The sequence below is a fragment of the Lolium rigidum genome, chromosome 6 (genome assembly GCF_022539505.1).
Source record: "Lolium rigidum isolate FL_2022 chromosome 6, APGP_CSIRO_Lrig_0.1, whole genome shotgun sequence".
Classification (NCBI taxonomy): domain Eukaryota; kingdom Viridiplantae; phylum Streptophyta; class Magnoliopsida; order Poales; family Poaceae; genus Lolium; species Lolium rigidum.
Genome location: NC_061513.1, coordinates 14,402,784 through 14,423,256, shown reverse-complemented (window position 1 = coordinate 14,423,256; position 20,473 = coordinate 14,402,784).

The following is a 20,473-nucleotide window of genomic DNA, read 5'->3' as shown; positions in this document are numbered from 1 at the left end:
TCCCATTCCATAACAGTGAGAGTTCTGAATTCTTCTAAGACATCAAATAGAGCAATAACTTCATTAACTTGGGCAATCAAGTTTTTCGGACAAGGGAGACTCTTAGCCCATAGTTTGAGCCCTCTTCTCAAATTCTTGAATTTGGCATTAATATTTTTGGCACTCGTCACCAAACCCCACAGGAATGTTCCATGCTGCTTGCACAACCTGTTTGAAATCACCGTGCCGCATCCAATGATTTTCAATTCGAACACTTTGGCTTTTGGGATTTTTGTGTTGAAAGCTACCACACAGGGGACATGATCGGATGTTGGTTTAACCAGAGGATATGCAAAAGTTGCTGGGTAAGATACAGTCCAAGAGGGTGAAGTGAAGAACCAGTCAAGTTTTTCCAGAAGTGGATCCTTCTGCATATTACTCCATGTGAACTTTCTGCCTTTTAAAGGTAGTTCTATAATGCCTATGTTGCTGATTGCCTCATTAAAAAGTAACATGTCATTTAAATCTCCTCCAGGTTTATTTCTATCTGTGGGGCTTCTTATGAAGTTAAAATCACCCATTATAAGCCAATCAGTGTCTTGAGGCATATCAATGTTTGCAAACCAGTCAATGAAAGCTGCTTTCCTATCAGGTTGACATGGGCCATAAATGTTGGTCAAAATCCAGGAATCATTGGAGAGATTTGATTTGAACTTTACTGATATTGAAAATTCATTGTGGAAAGCCAATTCACCATTGAACAAAGCACCATTCCAAACAATAATCAAGCCACCAGAGGCCCCCACAGAGGGAACAAACTCAAATTTGTTGAATTTTTTTGGGCAGAACTTTTTAATATAATGCAGATCAAAAGACTCTCTTTTAGTTTCTTGAAGGCAGATAATGTCACATCCAGATTCTTCAATCTTATTATATAGTGCCAACCATTTTTTCTCAGAATTTATGCCCCTCAAGTTCCAGTTCATAATTTTCCAAGTTTTGCAATTATCCATAAAGAAATGGGTGAGAAATCCATGTTATACCCAAAGCAAAAGATACTCTAGGCATTAAGACTTTAGGGACATATCTCATTACATCACAAAGTACCAAAAGATAAGGAGTAATCACATAGTACTGAGACATACTGACATAAACATGTTCACAACAAATTTGTGCAAGAACTAGGATAACACAGGTCCCAGAAACAGCAAAAGGAGGAAGATCTTTATGCATTGAGAACTATTTGTGGGTTTTCTTCTTAGCCTGCTGTCCCATGGCATCAGGCTTTTCTTGCTCCTTCCCACTTGTCTTGCTGAGAGAAGTGGATTGAGTTCCTTTAGATTTTTTGCTTCCAATCACTCCAGGTGTGTCCTTATTCTTGGAGTCTCCAGTTGCTGCTTTGCTGCTTTTCAACACTTTTCTTGAAACAGTTTCTTCAGGAATCTTACAGAAAGACATAGCCAGATTTTTAACCACCTTAGAGTTGACAATAGGTGGAGCAGCATTGCAAGTGAGACAATTTTTGTCAGAACAATTCACATGACTTTTGAACCCATCATTCAACATAACAAGCCTTGGACTCCTTCTTACCTCAGATTCCATCAAAACTGATTTCCCATCCCTTCTTTTCCTTTTGGGAGTGATTAAAACTTCCTTAGAAGGAGTGACAGTTGGGGAAGTGTAACATCCCTGTTTTAGAAAAACCCTAGCTAGGAGTTGTTTGTGCATCATGAGCATCATATAAAATGCATTAGGAAAAATTTGCAAATAAATTAATTTGGAAAACCCTAATGGTTGTGCAAATTTCTCCCTCTATTTCAATTTCTCAAAGTGTTTCAAACTAAACTACCTTGCATTTGTGCTTTGTTAAGAAGTACATTTGTTATTTTGAAAAGATTCAGAAAGTTTGAAGTTTCAAACATATTTCAAATAGCCAAAAGAATTTTGAAACAAAATAGAAAACAAGTTTTGGAAAAAAATGGAGAAAACCCTCTCTCCCTCTCCCTGGGCCGCAGCCCACTTCCCTCCCCCTCTCTTTCTTCCTGGCCGAAGCCCACACGGCCCAGCTAGCCCCCGTAATCAGCCCACACTTTCTCCGGGGGGTATGTGCAAAAGTCACCTTCTTCCCCGCGCCTCCAAGCTCCTGCGTGGCGCTGCCGATGCCGTTGCCTCGCCGTCGAGCGCCAAGATCAGCGCCGCCGCCCCCGGCAGCCTATAAAGCCCCTCCGCCGCCGCAGATGAACCCTAAGTCGCCCATTTCCCCCTCCCCTGCTCTCTATCGCGTGCATGCCCGAAACCCTAGCCGCTCGGCCGGCGTCTATCGCCGCCGTTTGGAGCCCCGGCGAGCTCCGGCGAGGCCACCTCTGCGTCCGCCTCGTCCTCCTCTACTTCCCTGCCGAGGGAATCGTCCCGGGAAGCCCCCAGTCGGCCGCCCCGACTCCGTCTTCCTCGTCATCGGCCGCCGGCAACCGGCCCGATGCCGGCGCTGCAGGCCTCCTCCGCCCTCGCCGACGCCTCCATCCGCTCCACGGTGAGCCTACGGTCCTCCAGGACCTCCTGGCGCTCTCCCTACCCCTCTGTAGCCTCCCCGCCACGGGCACCTGTCCGCGCCGCCGCGGCTGCTCGTCGCCGGCGTGGCTCGGCCACCCCCACCTAACGGCGTGGCCACCAGTCGCCTCGCCGTGCTCGTGCGCGTCCGACGCGCCCATCCGCGCGTCCAGGGGCGCCCTCTAGCGCCGCCGCGCTATGGTCGCCGGCGCCGGCCGCCGGAGTTGACCACCGGCGGTTGACCCCGTGGGGCCCGCGCCCCTTTTCTTTTCATTTTGTTTTATTTCTGTAAATAGAAATACATTGACAGGTGGGGCCCCCTGTCAGATTTTTATTAATTTCAAAAACATTTAAGAAAAGAATAAATCTATGACATGTGGGTCCAAGTCTGTCGGGCTTTTATTATTTTCCAAGAATTTTCGGAAATGATTTAAAATGAATAAAAATTGTAAAATTCATAACTTATTCATTTTAAATCAGAAAAATATGTATAATATATCAAAATTTTCAGAAAAATGAGATCTACAATTTGGTAGCAAAATCATGCATTGTTAAACAACTTTGAACCCTAGTTGTTTTAGAAGAACTAATTGTACCCCTTTGAGGTTCCGGAACTACTAACCGTAGTCCCGTGGAACCTCAATTAATTTGATGATGACCTAGGGTTAATTTCAGTACCTAATTAACTTGTCATATCATCATTCTTGTATGCGCATTGCATCGATGCCATGTGTTGATTGTTGTCCTACCTTTCCGGTGTTTGCTTCTTCGCGATCGATAGAGCAAGTGCCGAGACGATGAAGATCAACAATACCGAAGTTCAATAATTGTCCATCAGCGAACAAGTCAAGCATGGGATCCTCGAAGATCCATATTGGTTTGTCAGGGACAAGGCAAGCCCTAACCTGGTTCATCTATGTTTTCAAAATGCTTTTATCTGTGGTTCCTACATATCGCATACGATTCAACTGTCTTTTATCGATAGATAGAGTTACCCTATCTGTTGCATGTCCGACCTTTGTAGCCTCGATACCCTGATCCACTGCTCCTAGCATAACTAGGTTTGGCATGTGTGCGTCGCGAGAGCCTTTATCTCTTATGCTTAGCCATGCTTAGTTTGTTACGCTACTACTCCGGTCTTCGGACTGGAGCCTCACAATGAAATGAATCTAGCATGACAGGTTGACGTGGTAAGTATAGAGATGATGATGATAAACATGATTAAAGGCTCGGACGAGAGGCCACATTGGGATGTGGTGGGTTGTTTCGTTTCGCCGACCCTAGGAACCGAGTTCTCGCCTCTTGAACCAAGACCGAGCGTACAACCACACGAGGCCCTATTATGGTACCCTCTCGACTCACTAACTTGCCTAGTAGATTCCATGAGTCACATAGTTTGCGCGTTACCTGGTCATATGCATTGCATTTTGCTTGGGGGTTAAAGGTACATAACAGGCAGGTAAGCGTGGTCGTGGTGGCTGGGGGTTGCGGCCTCTGGGGAAACCCACCTCGGTACACATCGTTAAGGACCGACTTCGGGACTTGACCCGTTACGACGGAACAATCCTTAGCGCGTGACTCATGGTCTCGGCGACAAGCAAGGTAAAGGTCGTGGTCAACCACTCTCTGCCGGCTTTCCAAGGAAGAGAGCTAATGTATCGGCACTAAGAATCGGTTGGCACGTGTGGGTAAAGTTGTGCACCCCTGCAGGGTTATGAATCTTTTCGAAAAGCCGTGTCCACGGTTACGGACGACTTGGGAACGGACGTGGAGATCATAGAGAACTTTAACCTGATCGTAAAACTTGGCAATCAATGTGTGTTTACGGACACCTTCTTCGGGTGTTGAGGGGGTGATCCGAGGATAGTGGTTCGAGATGATGAAGATTGGTGGATACAAGATGATGATCAATAGAGATAGAGATGTCGCTCTCTTATCCCCTTTCAAAGGTTCTGTGTAGTCGAGCTTCTCTTCTCTCTTATCTTACAAAGGAAAACTGGCTTTACGCAAAAGAAGATCTACCAGAAAGCCCGCATACCCGCTTTGCTAAAAGGTTGTACTAAGTCTTGCTGAGTCCCTGTACTCAGCTTTGCATGCTTTTGTTTCAGAAGAAGTCACTCCAACAGATGGTGGTTTCTAGTCGACATCGACGAGTAGCTTGGGGTTCCCAGGTGGCAGCCTGGAATCTATGGGCTGGGACGTCGCCGTTATGCTCTTGGCCTCTTAGGCCTTTTGCTATCTTGCTATGTCTAATAGCATAACTTCGCTTCCGTTGATTGATGTATGTCAGGTCAGTGACCTCTGCTTGTAATACTTTGGTTCTTCGCTCAGTTATGAGCTTGTATTACTTCTTGGAGTAGTAGAGTCACTGTTGTGTTACCGATTTTCTCACTGTAGTCTCTCGAGCTCTAGGTTAGGCTTATGTCAGACGAAGATCTGGTATTTGTCTAACCCTGATCCCGGGGGTGCCACAGGTTTTGGTATCAGAGCAGGACTGCTTGTAGTAAACCCTTGTTAACTGGTCGATGTCGAGTCTAGTGTTTGTGAAAACTATTGAAAGCTAAAAGCATTTCCGAAAATCTGATTAGGATTCTTTTTACTCCTTATCTGGTATCGCTCTAATTCTAAGGTGCCTTACCTTGTGTTTATTTGAAAGTTTTCCTATCTCTTCTAGTCTTTTAAACTTAGGTGCCTCAAGGGCATGTCGTTCTAAACCAGTTGACCTAGTGCAGAGTTTTCTAGAGTCGTGTGTGTTATGTGTTTCCTCTTTGTTTTGTTTTGTTTCAACAGAGAAATTCCTTTCCATCATGATCTCTCTATTTTGTGGGTTCCACATCATTCTGTTCTCGGCTTCGAGGTTTCCTTTCGCCTTGAATGCCTCCTTTCTATTTGCGTGGTACTTTGGAAGCTATGCATGTCTTCTAGAAGCTACATAATGATCACTACCTCAGCAGTGTCCTCCGTGTCACTCATTTAGTGGTTACTCTTTTCTCGGATTTTAACCCTTGGACTTGAACCGAAGGTCCCCGATGGTGCTGGATTCTATTTTATGAATCTTAGTACATGAAGCTGGCCTTTAACCCAAGATCCATGACATTGAACACTGGTGTTAATGCTCAAACATTACATCGGGATGGCTAAATTCAAATCAAGCTATCCTTCAAGCTTGTGGTTATTGTCGTGTTGAATTACGGCAATAAAGATCTTTCCTTTCCACTAGCTATCGCAGAGGTTCTTTCATTGAACCAAATGGATCACGACAAGAGTGCTCTTTGTGAGTCTCGCATCTATGTCCGTGACTCTGCCACACCTCCCTTTTCAGCACGAGTTTCCCAAGAGTGTTAACTTGTGCATCTACCTCTCAGGAATTCTGATCCTGATAGTGTTCTTTCTCTTTAGTTGCTTTCCGACCTTTGTCTACTATCTATCAGCCAAGTTGTAAATGTGCATTGGTGTTCTCCAGTGTATATTACTCTTGTGGTTCGTCAAGACATTCCACTTCAGTATGTCAGGAGAAACAAACTCCAGTACCTCGTCTATTTCTAAGACTTGGTCAAAGTATTGTAATCCACAGATTAAGAAGTCTCGTTAGCTTCTGTTCTGTTCTACCTTAGAGGATCACCCTCTTTTATATCATGAGGTCGTGCTGAGTCTCATGGCCTTATTGATGAAGTGATGCTTTTTCATATCTTTACTCACCCTTCCTCAAAGTTTTCTATGCTTGGGAATGTTGGGGTGTGTGTATTGATGTGTCAATCTGAGATTCTTAGCAATTCTTATTGCTTTGACATCCAAGGACATTGATGTCATTCTTAACATAATTGGTTCGCCAATTATTAAGCAAAGTTTGATTGTGTTGCCAAGTCCGTTTATTCTGGCACATCTTCAGTCAAAGAGTTAGGTCAATGCCCAAGCTCTCAAGACCACATCGGTTGCTTCGTAAAGCAAGATCCCCTCTCGAATTCAGTGATATACCGGTGGTTCGTGATATTCTAGTTGTCTTCTAGAACTATCGCCATGTTGTTATATGACCGTGTTGTCGAGTTCATGAGTACGTTGATTCTTTGAAGTGCTCCTTTCTCCAAGAAACCATGTTGGATACCCTTGGAATAGTTGGTTGAGCTTGAACAACAACTTGGAGAGTTGAAAGACAAATGCTCTATCCGACTTTGCTCCTTCTTTAAATAGATGTCTAGTGTTGTTCGTGTTGAAGTCAGGAAGTATCTCCTTTATGGATATGCTATCTTCCCCATATTTGATTTGAGTTTGGGCTATCGTCAAATCAAAATCAGTTCCAAGGACTATCTTGATGATGTTTATACTCATGGTGTCTCGTCTGAGTACATCTTCATGTCCTTTGGTCTGACCAATACTTCTGCCTCGTTCATGCAAAATATGAGTTCCTCATTGGAGTATCTTGATAAGTTTGTTATTGAGCCCATCGATGACATTCTTATTTCCTCCATGCTTAAAGAGATTCATATTAAACGTTTGGCACTAATGCTGGAAACTTTTAAGAACCATCTTTGTGTTATCATGAAGTATGTGTTCTGGATGTCAGAAGTGACCTTCTCTGGTTCACGTGCATTTGCTGAAAGATGTCGCCGTGGATTCGAGTCGAGTTCCCTTTGTTTTCCTCGGAAATCATCGCAAGTCAGTTATGCATGTGCGAAATATTCTTGAGATGGCAGGTTGTTACCTCCATTCCTTGAAACGTTCATCTATGCACACTAAGCCACTGACTGGTTTGTTCAAGAAAGATACGAAGCTTAAGAACTTCAAAATCTTCTTTGATGTCCCCACAAGGACTCACTTGTGTTACATTGCAAGTGCAGGTGCACGCAATTGCCTTTGGCAGTCGCAACCATATGGATTACGCAATCTGGCTCAATCTTTTGGAGCTTGACATTATAGTCTATATCTTGAGAATCTAGCAACTTTACCTTGGTGGTAGTTGTTGCAATTTCTATTCGTACATTCTGAGTCTGAAATATCTTTACACCTAACCTAAGCTGAATCTCAAGCGGCAATGATGGTTAGTGTTTCTCAAGGATTTTTGACATAGGTCTCTTTGTAAATCCGACAAGATTGATGTCGTGGTTAACACAATTAGTCGGAAGGCCTAATGTCATAATCTCTTGAATCATCAAGAATAACCACTCTCCATAAGGATCTTGTGCGACTTATTCTAGAAGTTGCCCTTATGATGTCTTTTCATTCCAAAGTATGACCTTCACTTGATGACCTATTGAAGGTTGGTCAATAGCCTAATATTGGTGTCTAGAACATCAAGGAGAACATTACAAACAGAGTTGCTAAATGTCTCTCGGTCAATCCCTCGAAATCATTCTCCGGTGACAACAACTTCGTTCGGAGAAATTTCACTCACCGCTGATCCTTGGCACTTCTCTAGCCAGTACCCTTTCCTTTCCGTTGGTCATTACCTGAAATTCTAATCAATTCACACGTTGTGTGAATTCGTCAGTCATCTAGGCCCTAGCCTTTTGAGTAGACAACAATCTTTTCATGTACCCTTACCAGAAAAGTGACTATGATTCTTAAATCCAAAGTTGCTATGGTTGGATAATCATTTGTGTTTCCATGAGTCACCCTCTCTAAGAGTGCCTCGTCATGGTATCAAAGGCAGTTTAACTCCTCGCTACCTTGTCCTTCGTGTTCTTATCAAGCGTGGAACAATTGCCTACCAAAATTTGAAACTTCTTCCGTCTCCTCCGTTAACTTGTCGTGTTTCATGTTTGTTAGCTCAAGAGTTGTTTTTCAACACTCCTTCCATGAGATGACCATGAGATACTCGATCTTTTAAAGATCCATCATTCCAGAGTTATTCCCTCTTTCCTTTAGGTGCAGTTGAGCAACAACCTCAAGGGAAGAAAATGAAACGCTTCATTCATGGTGTTGTGGATCAACTTATTCATGGTGTCATGGATCAACTTCCTCAACAAAGAAGATCGGCGTGGTATCAACAAGCTCGTTGAAGACTGGTGTAGTTTTTGTTACCTTCTCTTTTCCTACCTTAGGAATCTCGGGGACGAGATTCTTGTAAGGGGGGTAGAGTTGTAACATCCCTGTTTTAGAAAAACCCTAGCTAGGAGTTGTTTGTGCATCATGAGCATCATATAAAATGCATTAGGAAAAATTTGCAAATAAATTAATTTGGAAAACCCTAATGGTTGTGCAAATTTCTCCCTCTATTTCAATTTCTCAAAGTGTTTCAAACTAAACTACCTTGCATTTGTGCTTTGTTAAGAAGTACATTTGTTATTTTGAAAAGATTCAGAAAGTTTGAAGTTTCAAACATATTTCAAATAGCCAAAAGAATTTTGAAACAAAATAGAAAACAAGTTTTGGAAAAAAATGGAGAAAACCCTCTCTCCCTCTCCCTGGGCCGCAGCCCACTTCCCTCCCCCTCTCTTTCTTCCTGGCCGAAGCCCACACGGCCCAGCTAGCCCCAGAATCAGCCCACACTTTCTCCAGGGGGGTATGTGCAAAAGTCACCTTCTTCCCCGCGCCTCCAAGCTCCTGCGTGGCGCTGCCGATGCCGTTGCCTCGCCGTCGAGCGCCAAGATCAGCGCCGCCGCCCCCGGCGGCCTATAAAGCCCCTCCGCCGCCGCGGATGAACCCTAAGTCGCCCATTTCCCCTCTCCCTCGCTCTCTATCGCGTGCATGCCCGAAACCCTAGCCGCTCGGCCGGCGTCTATCGCCGCCGTTTGGAGCCCCGGCGAGCTCCGGCGAGGCCACCTCTGCGTCCGCCTCGTCCTCCTCTACTTCCCTGCCGAGGGAATCGTCCCGGGAAGCCCCCAGTCGGCCGCCCCGACTCCGTCTTCCTCGTCATCGGCCGCCGGCAACCGGCCTCGATGCCGGCGCCGCGAGCCTCCTCCGCCCTCGCCGACGCCTCCATCCGCTCCACGGTGAGCTCTACGGTCCTCCGGGACCTTCGGCGCCCCCCTACCCCTCTGTAGCCTCCCCGCCACGGGCACCTGTCCGCGCCGCCGAGGCTGCTCGTCGCCGGCGTGGCTCCGGCCACCCCCACCTAACGGCGTGGCCACCAGTCGCCTCGCCGTGCTCGTGCGCGTCCGACGCGCCCATCCGCGCGTCCAGGGGCGCCCTCTAGCGCCGCCGCGCTATGGTCGCCGGCGCCGGCCGCCGGAGTTGACCACCGGCGGTTGACCCCCGTGGGGCCCGCGCCCCTTTTCTTTTCATTTTGTTTTATTTCTGTAAATAGAAATACATTGACAGGTGGGGCCCCCTGTCAGATTTTTATTAATTTCAAAAACATTTAAGAAAAGAATAAATCTATGACATGTGGGTCCAAGTCCGTCAGGCTTTTATTATTTTCCAAGAATTTTCAGAAATGATTTAAAATGAATAAAAATTGTAAAATTCATAACTTATTCATTTTAAATCAGAAAAATATGTATAATATATCAAAATTTTCAGAAAAATGAGATCTACAATTTGGTAGCAAAATCATGCATTGTTAAACAACTTTGAACCCTAGTTGTTTTAGAAGAACTAATTGTACCCTTTGAGGTTCCGGAACTACTAACCGTAGTCCCGTGGAACCTCAATTAATTTGATGATGACCTAGGGTTAATTTCAGTACCTAATTAACTTGTCATATCATCATTCTTGTATGCGCATTGCATCGATGCCATGTGTTGATTGTTGTCCTACCTTTCCGGTGTTTGCTTCTTCGCGATCGATAGAGCAAGTGCCGAGACGATGAAGATCAACAATACCGAAGTTCAATAATTGTCCATCAGCGAACAAGTCAAGCATGGGATCCTCGAAGATCCATATTGGTTTGTCGTGGACAAAGGCAAGCCCTAACCTGGTTCATCTATGTTTTCAAAATGCTTTTATCTGTGGTTCCTACATATCGCATACGATTCAACTGTCTTTTATCGATAGATAGAGTTACCCTATCTGTTGCATGTCCGACCTTTGTAGCCTCGATACCCTGATCCACTGCTCCTAGCATAACTAGGTTTGGCATGTGTGCGTCGCGAGAGCCTTTATCTCTTATGCTTAGCCATGCTTAGTTTGTTACGCTACTACTCCGGTCTTCGGACTGGAGCCTCACAATGAAATGAATCTAGCATGACAGGTTGACGTGGTAAGTATAGAGATGATGATGATAAACATGATTAAAGGCTCGGACGAGAGGCCACATTGGGATGTGGTGGGTTGTTTCGTTTCCGCCGACCCTAGGAACCGAGTTCTCGCCTCTTGAACCAAGACCGAGCGTACAACCACACGAGGCCCTATTATGGTACCCTCTCGACTCACTAACTTGCCTAGTAGATTCCATGAGTCACATAGTTTGCGCGTTACTCTGGTCATATGCATTGCATTTTGCTTGGGGGTTAAAGGTACATAACGAGCGAGGTAAGCGTGGTCGTGGTGGCTGGGGGTTGCGGCCTCTGGGGAAACCCACCTCGGTACACATCGTTAAGGACCGACTTCGGGACTTGACCCGTTACGGCGGAACAATCCTTAGCGCGTGACTCATGGTCTCGGCGACAACAAGGTAAAGGTCGTGGTCAACCACTCTCTGCCGGCTTTCCAAGGAAGAGAGCTAATGTACTGGCACTAAGAATCGGTTGGCACGTGTGGGTAAAGTTGTGCACCCCTGCAGGGTTATGAATCTTTTCGAAAAGCCGTGTCCACGGTTACGGACGACTTGGGAACGGACGTGGAGATCATAGAGAACTTTAACCTGATCGTAAAACTTGGCAATCAATGTGTGTTTACGGACACCTTCTTCGGGTGTTGAGGGGTGATCCGAGGTTAGTGGTTCGAGATGATGAAGATTGGTGGATACAAGATGATGATCAATAGAGATAGAGATGTCGCTCTCTTATCCCCTTTCAAAGGTTCTGTGTAGTCGAGCTTCTCTTCTCTCTTATCTTACAAAGGAAAACTGGCTTTACGCAAAAGAAGATCTACCGTAAAGCCCGCATACCCGCTTTGCTAAAAGGTTGTACTAAGTCTTGCTGAGTCCCTGTACTCAGCCTTTGCATGCTTTTGTTTCGAAGAAGTCACTCCAACGAGATGGTGGTTTCTAGTCGACATCGACGAGTAGCTTGGGGTTCCCGAGTGGCAGCCTCGGAATCTATGGGCTGGGACGTCGCCGTTATGCTCTTGGCCTCTTAGGCCTTTTGCTATCTTGCTATGTCTAATAGCATAACTTCGCTTCCGTTGATTGATGTATGTCAGGTCAGTGACCTCTGCTTGTAATACTTTGGTTCTTCGCTCAGTTATGAGCTTGTATTACTTCTTGGAGTAGTAGAGTCACTGTTGTGTTACCGATTTTCTCACTGTAGTCTCTCGAGCTCTAGGTTAGGCTTATGTCAGACGAAGATCTGGTATTTGTCTAACCCTGATCCCGGGGGTGCCACAGGAAGCCACATCCTGTTCATACAAATTTATGCAAAGAGGGGCTTCAGTTGTGACACATTTATCTGGAATAGCAAATTGAACAGAGTCTTCTGAAAGCAGAGGTTCCTTAAGAATATTCCATAATTGTGAAGAAAGAAAGTTTTTTGCCCAATCAAATTTTTCTGGAGTTAAGAGCATGAGAGTAATGAAATTGAACCAACTCACAGGAATATCTACCACTGTGGAGTGGTTTTTCTTGTCAGATCCATGCATGTGTGGGGCAAAATATTTGTCCCAAAGAAGAAGACCTTTTGCAGAGAATTTTCTTGTCAAATCATGTTCCTCTGGGACAGGGAGAAAATGAGTTTCCACTCTACCCAAGGTTAACTGCAAGTGTGCTTCATTTGGGGGTACTATATTAACATCATCAGGGAGAAACAAATTATCTGCCGAGGTATCTAAGGGTTCATCAGGAACAGGAACCATAGATGAGCTTGGAGTATCATTTGGTCCCACAGAGAGTTCAGAGTCTTCAGAGTAAGATTGTATCGGAGATAACAACCCTTCTCCCAAGGGCAAGGCAGGCTGTTGGTCACCGAACCGAGCAAAACTAGATGTAACGAGCAAGCATTACCGGATGACATAAGAGAAGTTGTACCTTCAGTAACTAGAGGATGAAACTTGGACCAAGCTCGGTACCATCGAGCGAGAGGGGTTCTTCTTCTTCCATATCAATTTCCTCTTGAACTTCAGGCATGAGATTATTAATCTGCTCTTGTGCTTCAATGTCCATTGGTCGAGGCTGTTCTTGAACAGGGCCCATGGCCCAATGTCCCCACCCATCAGCATCATCCTCATTGTTCTGAACATTTGGCTGTGGAGGAGGAAACAGGGGTGCAGGGAGAGCATGTCCAGGCATGGGGTGTGGATCAACACCCTCATCAGGCAAAGGATCTTCATCAGGTGGCCCTGCACCAAGGAGATTCTGTTGTAACACTTCAACCAAAAAGGTCCAAGATTCAGCATCTGGCCTTGAGCTTTCAGTCATTCTTATACTCCTTGGAATATCCTGTAAATCAGTGACCCTAACTTTGACCAGCACTCTGCCTTTTCTATTAGGATCTCTTTCCCAGAGAAGAAGAGAACCAATGTCAGAGAAACATGCAGTCAAGTCCTCAGTCTTCATGTGATCAAGAGGAGGGCCTACCAGGAGCAACCACACATCTCTATTGAAAGAAACACCCCTCCAATTTATGCCCTCATCATGCTTGACAAAAGAAATATTGACATCCCCAAATTGGTTAGGGCTAGAGGAGATCAACCTATCTCTGTCATCGACATTCCTGAACCGGACATAGGCAGCACCAAAAGGACAAGAATGCGAGACTAACAAAGCCCACCCTAGCAACCTCGATCAAATACTCTCCAAGCACATCTCTAACATTGTCGAAAGGGACCAAACCTTACGGGAAAGGGTCGATGGTGGCGATTGCATACTCGCTCATGCTCCTTAGGGCGGCGGGGCACCACCACCCTTTTGACCGCGAGACGGCCGGCGATGTTCGAATCCGATACCCTTGTGGAACGAAAGGCCTGGGGTCTATCGGGATATTGGCCATTGCTGGAGGGAAAGCCTCCTCCGGCGTGGCGGTGGTGGTCGGTGGTGTGAGCAGTTGCGGAGATGTTGAGGGTGGCAGGGGTGGCGAAGCCGAGGAGGCGGGGGGACAAAACCGGCCGATATTTTTCTCGTCGAAAGGAAACAAGGGAAATCTCCAAAAGAGGAAACTTCCTGGATTAAAGGTGCCGGCCCATGGGCTTTAAACCACGAAAGGTAACTATCATCGGGCCAAAGAATGGGTTTGAATGCAGGATATTTGAAATAAGGTAACAGACCCGGCAAAAAATCCTGAGAGTGCAATTGACTTAAAGGGGCACCTTTATGAGCATCCAAAAAATTAGCGGAATTAGCCGTTTGATGCTGATGCAAAAAGGGAGGCGCTAAGTTCGGATCATGCATGCGTTGGAAAACTGACACACGCGATGATGGTGGAAATACTGATTTTTTCCTTTTTACTACTTGCCATTCAGCGTCAGTTTCCTTATAAAATTTCTTCTCTTCAACTATCCAATTTGGACCTCCATGTCCCCAAAGACTGATGAAAAATTCAAACAGAGGGGTGCATACTTTTGATTGATTGTAAATTTCAAACCCTACTGCAGACGAGGACACAGAAAACTGAAAAGATCTGTCTCTTAAAAATCTCACTTTGTAAGCAGAAGCCAGACCTCCAAAACATGATTGTAGAGTGATAGCCACAGTATGAATATCAAGCTTGAAAGTTGTTCTACCAAAAGAGATAACTAGGAAGAAAGCTCTTCTTAGAGAATGATTTGCAATTGTAACCGTATGTCCAAACTTACTTTTGCATGCTGCTTCAAAAGTTACTCCCTTTGAGAAATCCAAGGCTGGTACCCCAAGAGCTGCTGGGGAGTCAGAGATAGATGAGGCTTCTTTGGTACCTGAAGATTTTATAATATTCACTGCAATGTCCAAGGAATCAGCAATAATACGCTCTCCCACAGCGACAGTATGAAACTTTAAGTCTAAGATCAAGCCAGAGTGAACTTTTTCATTTTCCAATAGAAATCTTGCATCCAAAACTTCCTCCTGCATATCCAGTAACACCAATCTCTTTGCCTTGGGTCTTAAAATAAGAAAAGCTTGGAAAGAACGTGAACCATCATGAATAGGAGAACATCTAGCCTGCCATCGAACCAAAGGTGCTTCTGGTAAGGATGGTACAGATGTAACTTTTGAGGATTTCACCACTTGAGCGAAAGAGCGAGAGCTCAACTTAGCAGGCAACTTTCGGCCTTCATCTGACGTGCTCGTTGTTGGAACGGCCGAAACCCTTTCTTAAGGGGAAGCCGATGTTCAATGATGCTCCTGTCCAACCCAGGCATCTCTGTGTAATCCCACGCGAAGCAATCTGGGTATTCTTTTAGCAGAGCTATCATCTGACCCCTAAGATGTGGATCTAGCTTCTTGCTGATAAAGGTTGGTCGCGGCTTATCCCCAGGACCGATGTCGACTTCCTCTAGTTCGTCAGCCGATGTGAACCCATATCCTAGCTTTCCGTCACTCGTGAGGTCGACACCACATACAGGGAGAGCATGTGGTACGGATAATGCGGGCCGATCGCCGGCATCGGCCTTCATCTTGATTGTAACCAGGATTTTTTGGAGGTGTCGGGGCTGATCGCGTGGAACAGCTTCTACGCTGTGAGAGCAGCTACCCTCGTCACTGTCCTTGCCAGGGTGGTGCCCGAGCCCTATCATGTTGATGTTGAATGAGAATCTTGGCGGGCACCCTCCAGGATAAGCGAGCCCCACCATGTTAACGGCGGATGCCGGTGAATTCGGCACTCCGGTGCTGCCAACGCGAACGGCGGTGGTGGACGGGACTCGGGTGGCATCTCTCCTTGGTAAGTCCCCGAGCTGGTCCCGACGGAGAATACGATGGCTCACGATTTCTGGATCACGCGCAGAGCGACACGCTCCAAAGTGTTCACCAGGCTCTCAGAATGGCGGTGCAGCAAATGAGCCACCATGAAGTTGATCTCCTGACGCAGCGACCTGGTGCGTTCCTCTGACGGGGTGGACAGGTCCACTCCATCGAGCGCGCCTTCAGGTGAGAACCCTTTCCACCTGATGCCATGTGAGCGGGTTCTGTGGAAAGAGCCGATGAGGTCGGCTTCGAGGACTGCTCTGATCTCGTCATTCTTCTTCTTGAGCTCCTCGGTCAGATCCTCGTACTTGACCGGAGTGCCTTCCGCCATCTCGGATGTAGATGGCGACGCGGTTGATGTCGAAGATTGTCCCACCGGCGTGCCGAGAATGTGTTGCGGTCGAAACCCACCGGCGGGCAGCGACGGGCAACACCGTAGAGCCGGGAATCTCCCGGGACTGCGGCTGGCCCTGGTCCCTCCGAGTGACGGCCCGCAAAGCCTTCGGCACGCACGTCCGATGCTGATGCAAGGGCGTGCCACCTGACCTATACCTGGTCGGGAAGGTGTTGGATGATGCCTCGCTTAGTTTCCTGCATGGCATACACGTAAACATTAAATACGAGCCTCGATCGGCTCTCAGGTTGTCCTGTGAATCGGCTCAAGGAGCCGATCCACCCATGATGCGTACGAGGTGTACGATCGGATGGTGGTCCTGCTTGATCAAGATGAAGCTAAAACGACCTACTACGATTTGGGGTTTTCACCGCATAATCGGAACATCCTACTCGTGATCGAGCCCGGCGGCCACGCACGGTGATCGTAAACCGACCCTAGACAAGGCCTAAAAACCAACACAAAGTTGATCCTCGGAACATCCTGTCTAGGGCTAGCAAACTACACCCTACGCGCCATCTGGATCCTTCGACCCGTTTGTAAGGCCTAACGATGCGGATATTAAACTAATCCTTGAAGAACAAGGAGCAATCATAACGGATCGGATCTACTAAACAATGATCAAGCGGGGTGCCGCCCTTACACCCAAGATAGGTGTAAGGGCGGCTAGATGCCTAAGGGTTGCACGACGATAGCATATGACATGATGAACGATGCTAACCCTAAAACATCTATGATAACTACGTTTCTCGCCATCAAAAAGGCTTCAGTACGAGCAACGCATGAACGACGAATAAACGTGTGCTGCCTAGATCGCAAGATGCGATCTAGGCAGCATGGTGCTTACCCGGAAGAAACCCTCGAGACGGGGGAGTTGGCGATGCGCCTAGATTGGTTTGTGGTGAACGTGATTGTTGTTTATTTCATAAACCCTAGATACATATTTATAGTCCGGGGGACTTTCTAATTCAGGCGTGCACCTAACCGTGCATGGGTTGAACTCTAACTTCTAAACGACACGTATCCTACTATGTTACAGATACACGGGCAAACTAGCCCAAACTTTGTATGGAAGGCCGATTCATGTATTCCTTCTATGTATATTCTTCAAGCCCATCTTCAATCGCGGCCCACCTCTGATCCGGTCAAATTCTGGTGATAACAAATTCACACGTTCGTTGGGAACCCCAAGAGGAAGGTATGATGCGCATAGCAGCAAGTTTTCCCTCAAAAAGAAACCAAGGTTTATCGAACCAGGAGGAGCCAAGAAGCACGTTGAAGGTTGATGACGGCGGGATGTAGTGCGGCGCAACACCAGGGATTCCGGCGCCAACGTGGAACCTACACAACACAACCAAAGTACTTTGCCCCAACGAAACAGTGAGGTTGTCAATCTCACCGGCTTGCTGTAACAAAGGATTAACCGTATTGTGTGGAAGATTATTGTTTGCAAGAAAACAGTAAAGAACAAGTATTGCAGCAGATTTGTTATTTCAGTATAAAAGAATGGACCGGGGTCCACAGTTCACTAGAGGTGTCTCTCCCATAAGATAAAAGCATGTTGGGTGAACAAATTACAGTCGGGCAATTGACAAATAGAGAAGGCATAACAATGCACATACATGACATGATAAATATAGTGAGATTTAATTGGGCATTACGACAAAGTACATAGACCGCCATCCAACTGCATCTATGCCTAAAAAGTCCACCTTCAGGTTATCATCCGAACCCCTTCCGGTATTAAGTTGCAAAGCAACGGACAATTGCATTAAGTATGGTGCGTAATGTAATCAACAACTACATCCTTAGACATAGCATCAATGTTTTATCCCTAGTGGCAACGAGCAATCCACAACCTTAGAACTTTCTCGTCATCGTCCCGGATATCAATGGAGGCATGAACCCACTATCGAGCAAAAATACTCCCTCTTGGAGTTAAGAGCAAAAACTTGGCCGAGCCTCTACTAATAACGGAGAGCATGCAAGATCATAAACAACACATAGGTAATAACTTGATAATTAACATAACATGGTATTCTCTATCCATCGGATCCCGACAAACACAACATATAGCATTACAGATAGATGATCTTGATCATGTTAGGCAGCTCACAAGATCCAACAATGAAGCACAATGAGGGGAAGACAACCATCTAGCTACTGCTATGGACCCATAGTCCAGGGGTGAACTACTCACTCATCACTCCGGAGGCGACCATGGCGGTGAAGAGTCCTCCGGGAGATGAATCCCCTCTCCGGCGGGGTGCCGGAGGAGATCTCCGGAATCCCCCGAGATGGGATTGGCGGTGGCGGCGTCTCCGGAAGGTTTTCCGTATCGTGGCTCTCGGTGCGGGGTTTTCGCGACGGAGGCTTTAAGTAGGCGGAAGGGCAACGTGGGGGGCCACACGAGGGCCCCACACCATAGGTCGGCGCGGCCGGGGCCCGGGCCGCGCCGCCCTATGGTGGCGGCCCCTCGTGGCCCCACTTCGACTCCCCTTCGGTCTTCCGGAAGCTTCGTGGCAAAATAGGACCCCGGGCGTTGATTTCGTCCAATTCGAGAATATTTCGTTACTAGGATTTACGAAACCAAAAACAGCGAAAACAGACAATCGGCTCTTCGGCATCTTGTTAATAGGTTAGTTCCGGAAAATGCACGAATATGACATAAAGTGTGCATAAAACATGTAGATATCATCAATAATGTGGCATGGAACATAAGAAATTATCGATACGTCGGAGACGTATCAGCATCCCCAAGCTTAGTTATGCTCGTCCCGAGCAGGTAAAACGATAACAAAGATAATTTCTGAAGTGACATGCCATCATAACCTTGATCATACTATTTGTAAACATATGTAATGAATGCAGCGATCAAAAAAATGGTAATGACATGAGTAAACAAGTGAATCATAAAGCAAAGACTTTTCATGAATAGTACTTCAAGACAAGCATCAATAAGTCTTGCATAAGAGTTAACTCATAAAGCAATAATCGAAGTAAAGGTATTGAAGCAACACAAAGGAAGATTAAGTTTCAGCGGTTGCTTTCAACTTGTAACATGTATATCTCATGGATAATTGTCAACATAGAGTAATATAACGAGTGCAATATGCAAGTATGTAGGAATCAATGCACAGTTCACACAAGTGTTTGCTTCTTGAGGTGGAGAGAGATAGGTGAACTGACTCAACATAAAAGTAAAAAGAATGGTCCTTCAAAGAGGAAAGCATCGATTGCTATATTTGTGCTAGAGCTTTTATTTTGAAAACATGAAACAATTTTGTCGACGGTAGTAATAAAGCATATGAGTTATGTAAATTATATCTTACAAGTTGCAAGCCTCATGCATAGTATACTAATAGTGCCCGCACCTTGTCCTAATTAGCTTGGACTACCGGATCATCGCAATACACATGTTTTAACCAAGTGTCACAATGGGGTACCTCCATGCCGCCTGTACAAAGGTCTAAGGAGAAAGCTCGCATTTTGGATTTCTCGCTTTTGATTATTCTCAACTTAGACATCCATACCGGGACAACATGGACAACATATAATGGACCCCTCTTTAATGCATAAGCATGTGGCAACAATTATTATTCTCATATGAGATTGAGGATATATGTCCAAAACTGAAACTTCCACCATGAATCATGGCTTTAGTTAGCGGCCCAATGTTCTTCTCTAACAATATGCATGCTCCAACCATTAAGGTGGTAGATCCCTCTTACTTCAGACAAGACGGACATGCATAGCAACTCACATGATATTCAACAAAGAATAGTTGATGGCGTCCCCAGAAAACATGGTTATCGCACAACAAGCAACTTAATAAGAGATAAAGTGCATAAGTACATATTCAATACCACAATAGTTTTTAAGCTATTTGTCCCATGAGCTATATATTGCAAAGGTGAATGATGGAATTTTAAAGGTAGCACTCAAGCAATTTACTTTGGAATGGCGGATAAATACCATGTAGTAGGTAGGTATGGTGGACACAAATGGCATAGTGGTTGGCTCAAGGATTTTGGATGCATGAGAAGTATTCCCTCTCGATACAAGGTTTAGGCTAGCAAGGTTATTTGAAACAAACACAAGGATGAACGGTGCAGCAAAACTCACATAAAAGACATATTGTAAACATTATAAGACTCTACACCGTCTTCCTTGTTGTTCAAAACTCAATACTAGATATTATCTAGACTCTAGAGAAACCAAATATGCAAACCAAATTAGCAAGCTCTAGGTGTTTCTTCATTAATGGGTGCAAAGTATATGATGCAAGAGCTTAAACATGAGCACAACAATTGCCAAGTATCAAATTATCCAAGAAATTTTAGAATTACTACATGTAGCATTTTCCAATTCCAACCATATAACAATTTAACGAAGAAGAAACTTCGCCATGAATACTATGAGTAGAGCCTAAGGACATACTTGTCCATATGCTACAGCGGAGCGTGTCTCTCTCCCATACAGTGAATGCTAGGATCCATTTTATTCAAACAAAACAAAAAACAAAAACAAACCGACGCTCCAAGCAAAGTGCATAAGATGTGACAGAATAAAAATATAGTTTCAGGGGAGGAACCTGATAATATTGTCGATGAAGAAGGGGATGCCTTGGGCAGGACTGACCG